The sequence below is a fragment of the Rhincodon typus genome, chromosome 29 (genome assembly GCF_021869965.1).
Source record: "Rhincodon typus isolate 14 chromosome 29, sRhiTyp1.1, whole genome shotgun sequence".
Lineage (NCBI taxonomy): Eukaryota > Metazoa > Chordata > Chondrichthyes > Orectolobiformes > Rhincodontidae > Rhincodon > Rhincodon typus.
Genome location: NC_063360.1, coordinates 945,741 through 953,185, shown reverse-complemented (window position 1 = coordinate 953,185; position 7,445 = coordinate 945,741). Strand labels below are relative to the sequence as shown.

Genomic DNA, 7,445 nt, shown 5'->3' with positions numbered 1-7,445 from the left:
GACCAATCTGTCGTGATAAGCATTGTGCAGAACCTTCAAAATCGGAATAACAACTCTGAAATGACACAATCTAGACTTAATCTATATAATCATTCTTTATAACACAATCCATCCATTCCTCAACGTTACAGTAATTATTCCCTCTTACGCTGGACTGGATAATAATTTAACTGCAATATCTGGAGGTGGGGAATTGCCAGCTTGCTCTGCCACGTTTACATCTTTCCTGTTCATTTGCAACGGCCAATGATACCTCTGCTCAGTCGGAGAACAGCAATCGCAGTACCAAGTTTAGCCAGGTGGGGTCAGTGTCCAACAATCTGGCAATGCTTCATAAAGACAGAGCAAGGAGAATGAGGCTGGGAGATGGAAGTTCACCAGGGGAATTATCCGTAATATTCAATTTCTAGGTCGTTGAGCTTTTGGCAGTCTTTCATTTTCACCCCAGGCAAATTCAGTGATTGCTTTTAAGAATTCTTGGTTCCAGTACAGTGCTAAGCTTGGTCACATGCCTGTCAACATACCATCCCACCCCACACTCTTTGGAAATTTAACAATGTTAACCTCAGATATGAGGATAGATGAGAGAGGTCAAGCTGTTTTTCTTCACAAAGTGAAAGCTCAGAAGAGATTTGATGAAATGTTCAAGATTGTGAGGGGTCTGGACAGAGTCAAGGGAGAACATGTTGCAACTCGTGAAAGAATCGAGAATGAGAGACAGATTTAAGACAATCGTCAAATGAAGCAACAAACTCTAGCTTTTTCATGCGCCGAACCAGGATCCGGAATACACTGTCTGAGGAGCCTGGTGGATGCTGATTTAATCAAATCATTCAAGATGAAATTGGCTCATTACATGGAGAAAACATTTGCAGAGCTACTGGGGAAATATGGAATTGAGACAAGGTGAGTTGGTCTTGTAGATGGCCAGCACAAACACGGTGAGCTGAATGGCCTCCTTCTGTGCTGGAACCATTGCTGTAAGCACATCTGAACATCTTAACCATTTCCCCGTCAGGATACAACTGGTGATGGTGTCTGGCTACCCTGGAGCCAATGGGAGTTGGGAGAGGTGTGTTCTGGCTCAGGGGTGGGGTGGGAGAAAGGTGAAAGGCTGGTGCTGACAGCCAGCAATAACCTCTGGCTATGTGCTAACCTGCTGGCCCCTACTAAATGCCGTTCTGTTACGTTTCTGGATCCCTTTCTGGGGTGAGGAACAAGTGCTGTTGGTGCAGTTATGGCCTATAGAGTTTTAAACTCTGAATATTAACTGGCATCAGTCCTGGAGCTCCAGTTCCCTGACCTGTTAAAATCTTACACCCATTAGGGAGTTAAATAATACCACTACTAACCTTTAAAGAACCATATTGCTTTGAAGTAACATTTTATGATTTGGCCTTAGCTATCTTTTTAAAACAGCTTAGTTTGAATTTCTGCTCCTGAAGGCAATGAACAGATCAGCTTCATGACAAATGGATCTTGACAACCTGGTGGCCATTTAAAAGCAGCTGGATGGTCTGGCTTCAAGCTGTTGTGTCTGTTTTAATTCAAGACTTCCTTGTCAGCTTCAAAGAAATAAGCAAAACATTGAAATCCACAGCTTGAGCTTAGCATGACATTTTGTCCTTAAACAACATCCAGGTATTATTAGGTTCTAGTTCATTGCTTTCACAGAATCACAAATGCAATGGTGCAGGAGGCCATTCACCCCATTGTGGCTGCCCCAGCTATCCAAATGAGCATTGTGACTTAGTGCCATTCTCCTGACACCCTTGCCTTTTGTTTCTATTTACATCATCATCCAATCATCAATCATCCTTGAATGCTTTGATTGGCTCTGCCTTCATTTCACCTGCAGCTAGTACATTTCAGTCCCAGTCCACTCTTGAAAACTTTCTTCGGACCTCACATTTGCTCCTTCTGCAAATCACTTTAGAGCTGTACCCTCTGGTTCTTGACCTTTTGAGTGCAAACATTTTCCCCATTGGCTTATGATTTGAAAAGCTCTATCAAATCTTTTCTCAGTCTTCTTCTCTCCAAGGATACAGTCTCAATGTCTCCCATCTCTCTTCACCCACCGAACCATCCTGACAAATCTGTTTTGCATTCTGTCCAATATATTTACTTCTTTCCTAAATGTAGGATCCAGACTTGTACATTATTCCCTTGCTGTAGGTCTAGAACTTACATATTCAGCATAACATCCTTACATGTGTATGTCACAATTAATAGTGTGTAGAATACTGTATGCTTCATTAACTGCTCTGTTGTGCCATATTTAATGACTTCTGCACATGTACACTCAGGTCTCTTTGCTGCTATACCCCCTTTAGAGTAGTAACCTTTATTCTACAAGCTCCGGTTCTTCTCTACTTAAATTATCTATTTAAACCTCATCAGCCTTTATCTGCCCACTCCACCAACTTGTCAATGTCCTTTTGAAGTTGTACGCTGAACTTTTTGTTGTCAACAAACTTTGTATTGTCCCCTACACTCTAAAGATCTAAATCATTAATATTAATCAGTAAAGGCAGGGGTTCCAATACTGACCCCTAGAGAACTTCACTCAAGAGCTTCCTCCAGCCCAAGAAATATCCATTAATTATTACTGTTTCCTGTCTCAGCTAATTGTCTCCACATTGCTACTGTTCCTTTTATACCATGACTTATGACTTTCCAGAATTCTTTCTTGGCACCAGATCAAACGCATGAAAGTCCATGTGTATACCAGGTCAACAGTGTTACCCTCATTGAGTCGGTTCTCTCAAAAACTGTTGCAAGTTAGTTAACCATAATTTCTTAAGAAATCCATGCTGGCTGTCCTGGACTTACCCATGTTTGTCTACATGACTATACCCTGTATTATTGTTTTGAGGAGTTTCTTCCCCAACAAATTAATACTGACTGGTCTGTAACTGAGGCTTTTCCTTGCACCCTTTAATTGTAAAAGAGATTGAAATGTTTGCTGTTATCCAGACTTCTAGCATCAATCTGGAGTCTAAGGAAGATTGAAAAATTGTGGCCAGTTCCTCTGCAGTTTCCATCATTATCTCTTTCAATATCCTTACATACATTTCAATTGGTCTGGTGCCTTATCAACTTTATTTACAGTCAGTCCAATTTCTCTTCTGTCACCCCGAACCGCATAGTGAAATAACTCCACATAGACTAGTATCCTGTCACCAAATCATCCTTTATTTCCACTTTGAGAATCCTTTATACCAATTGTTTCCTCAGAGCCAGCTCTCAAAGTGAACAGGATGTCTCATACTCCTGTTTATATCTATCAGCCAGGGCTCCCTTATTGGACCAGATTAACAGCCCCAAACAGGGAACTCAATCTATGAGGTCCACCAGGTGACCTCATTACCAAGAAAACAGATGTTGTCTGTAGTGATTGTAAAGACAGATATGGGCAATGATCATCTCCAGTGAGAGATGCTAACTACTGCACATTCAAAGGTGTTACTGGAAATAAAATGGGACTCGCCATATGAAAACAATGGCTACAAGAGCAGGTCCGAAGCTAGGAATACTGCAGTGATTAACTCACCTCCTGACTCCCCAAAGCCTGTCCACCAGCTACAAGGCACAAGTCAGGACAGTGATGGAATACTCCCCAGTTGCCTGGATGGGTGCAGCTCCAACAACACTCAAGAAACTTGATACCAGCCAGGACAAAGCTGCCCGCTTGATTGGCACTACATTCACCAACACCCTACTCCCTCCACCAATGATGTTCAGTAGCAGCAGTGTGTACTATCTACAATATGCACTGCATAAATTCACCAAGGATCCACAGACAGCACCTTTCAAACCCAATACCATTTCCATCTAGAGGAACAAGGGCTGCCAATATATGGGAACACCACTACCTGTGAGTTCCCCTCTAAGGCACTCACTATCCTGAGTTGGAAAAATATGGCCTTGCATTCACAGTCACTGGGTCAAAATCTAGAATTCCCACTCTATAACAGCATTGTGGATCAACTTACAGCAGGTGGAACATTGTGGTTCAAGACAACAGTTCACCACCATCTCAAGGGCAACTAGGGATGGGCGCTAAATTCTGGCCCAGCCAGCGACACCCACATCCCATGAATGATCAATAAAAAACAAAGTATTCTTTTCATACTACAGCCATGTCCCTTGCTTTGGTATGTAATTCCCTTTTTTATCTCAAATCAGTGATTTTTTTAACATGTTTGCTATTTACATGCCTTTAGAAGATTTTGAATGTTCCCTTTTAATGTTGGCTCTCAGTCTTTCTTAATCCATTTTTTGCTTCTCTTATTTTTCACCTTTCAGCTGGTGATTTGTATTCAGCCTGACAGAACTCTCAGCTTCGGACAGGACTTTTCTTGGCAAATGGGGGTGGCATCTGGTGCCTATGTAGGGGGAAGTTGATATCCAGGTCAAGGTCTGACCTCATTCCCACACTCTTCTGGCCTTTTCCAGATTAGGATTAAAGAGAAAGAATTAAACTTACTTGAATCTATTAAGTAAGGAATTAGGAAGTAATAGAATTTGTTAAATGGGTAACTATTTGCCTGTTTTCACCCTAGATCCCGAATTCCCCTGCCAGTACATTTGTTCCTGATCTGTTAGATAATCACCAAGGTGTGCACAATAGGAAAAGCTTCTTCAGTGAGTGAAGCTGACAGGCTGGGAACATTTGATCAGTTACACTGAAGAGCTTCAGCCATAACCAGATGAGAGACTGCTGCTCAAAGCATTCTCTCTCAGAATACCCTTATGAATTAGGAGCAGAACCAGACCATTTGGCCGCTCGAGTTGAGTTTTGAATTCTATATCCCCACCTATCCCCGATAACCTTCAATTCCTTGCTCAACAAAAATCTACAAAACTCAACCTTAAAATATTCAATGAACCCATCTCCCCCGACCTGAGGCAGAGATTTCAAATGTTCCACAACACAAAAAAACTCTCATCTTAAGTTTCCTGATTTTAATTACCCTACAATTGACAGCTGTACCTTCAGCCACCTGGCCTTAAGTTCTGGAATTCCTTCCCTAAATCTCTCCACTTCTCAACACCACTTCCATCCTCTGTCACACTCCTTGGAACTTACCTCATTGGCCAAACCATTGTTTGCTGAATATCATTTTTGTGGTTCAGTGTCCCATGTTGTTTGATAGTCAATGCTGGGGGCTGACATTGTCAAAATAATATCCTGTGTCAGAGGCAGCTTTTTCTTTTCTTGATTTAGTGTGATAAACACCAACATTTCTATAGTGCACCTCAAAACATAAGGATACTCTAAATGTAGTCACTGCCTTCATGTAAGAAACAGTGACCAATTTATATACAGCAAGATCCCACTAACAGCAATATGATCATGAGCAGATGACAACATAGAATGCTTACAGTGTGGAAATAGGCCAATCAGCCCAACAAGTCCCACCAAAGAGCATCCCATACAGACCAATCCCCCTACCTTTTCCCTGTAACCCTGCATTTCCCATGGAAAATCTACCTAACTTACACACCCATGGGCACTACAGGCAATTCAGCATAGCCAATCCACCTAACCTGCATTTCTGCGGTAGTGACCTCCAACAGTGCAGCACTCCCTCAGCATTGCACTTTTTGCATCTGCTTGAATTACATGTTCTATCATGGGTGTGGGCCTTGAAATGCACAATCTCTCAACTCATTCAGAGGTCAGCATGCTCTCCCAGAGTCACTGCAAGGTAAAAGCTGAATAAAGAACAATGCAGCACAGGGACAGTCCCTTCAGCCCTCCAAGCCTTTTGCCCTTCTATACTAAAACTGTCTTCACTTACAGGTTCTATAACCCGCTGTTCCCTTCCTATTCATGTATTCATTAAGGGCTTTCTCTGGCAGCCCATTCCAGGTTTTGTGTGAAAAACCTGCCTCACACATCTCTTAAACTCTCCCCCACATCTTGACCTTGTGTCCCCTAGTAATTGACCCTCCACCCTAGGAAAAAGACTTATGCTTTCCACTCTATCCATGCCATTCACAATCTTATAAACTTCTGTTAGGTCACCCCTCAATCTCCTGCATTCCAGTGAAAACACACCTAGTCTATCCAACCTTTTTTCATAGCTAAAATCCCTCAATCCAAGCCACATCCTGGTAAACCTTTTCTGTACCCTCTCCAAAGCATCTGCATCTTGATGGTAGTGTGGTGATCAGAACTGTATGACACAAACTCTGGGAATTTTATCCCAAAGGCTGCAAGTTATTTACCACCTTGCATTCCACTAATGAAATAGCTGTAACAAAGTTTGTTAATTTGTCCAATTAAAATTCTCATCAGATGACCCATTTAATCAGCCAAGCTGTAAATTATTCAATTATTTCATCTATGTCAGGAGTTTATTGAATTGCTGGAATGAGTTAGTAATATAATTTATTTATCTTGGTCATTTAATTATTTATTATTCCAGCCAGTAAAGTATAAAACCAGCTGATAGTTTATTTATTCAAAAGCCCTCGTTAACCTACTGGTAGCTGCTAATTTATCTCTTTAATCAACTTTAGTCATTGATGAAATGTTAAGATCAAAGGAAAGACCATGTGAGATATGATTGTTGAAATTCTGTTCTTGGTATCATTTCCAGACAATCTTCAACAGATCTAATTGTATTTGCTTTTCAGACTCAGCAAAGAAAGTCCAGGAAGCTTGTTGTGGTACTGAGTGACACAGAGCATGAAACATCCTGGACCCAAATTGAGACTTTCTGTTACCTCTTCAAAACACTCCAGCAAGTTAATTAAACATGATTTCCTCTGTAGAAATCTATGCTGACTCTTCCTAATCAACACAGTTTTATTCTGTGGACAACATATCTACCCTGAATAATTGTTTTTGGATGTTTCCCCTTCATTGAGTTTTGTCTTCAGTAATTTCTTCCTTACAACCTACCCTTGTAACCTTACTCAATCTGTTCTAATGCCTCTTGTTAGGTCACCTTCACATTCTCTTTTTTTCTTCGAATTTTCTTGGTCGTGTTGTTTATTGTAACATTCTCCCAATCCAGAGCTTTATTAATTCTTTTGACAATGTAAATGGGCCTCTTCCTTGATTCTAACATTACCTTTAACTCAGTTTGTAAACCACAATTGAACCACATTTTTCACTGGATTTGTATTTCATAAAGGTGTGTATATTTGTTGCAGTTTAATGAACTAACCCGTGAAAACAGTATTGTTGTTGAGTCCACCATAAATTATTTTAATCTAGTTTCCATTCTTCCTTAGCCAGCTTTACTTCACTCAGTGTTGATTTAAAACCTCTGTTTGGGCTTAACTATATGATTTAACAACTCAACATTCAATCATCAAATCCCTACGGCATGGGAAACAGGCCCTTCATCCCAACAAGTCCACACCGCCCCTCAGAGCATCCCACCCAGACCCATACCTCATAACTCATCTAATCTACACATCCCTGG

General features: G+C 41.0%; 1 long non-coding RNA gene across 1 annotated transcript; it reads left to right on the top strand.

Annotated features, from left to right (window-relative positions):
• The first annotated feature begins 351 nt into the window (after positions 1-351).
• Positions 352-7,196, top strand: LOC125486501. The gene is made up of 2 exons (XR_007265166.1): positions 352-906; positions 6,649-7,196. It is a non-coding gene; the product is annotated as an uncharacterized LOC125486501 (long non-coding RNA).
• Positions 7,197-7,445: the final 249 nt, after the last annotated feature.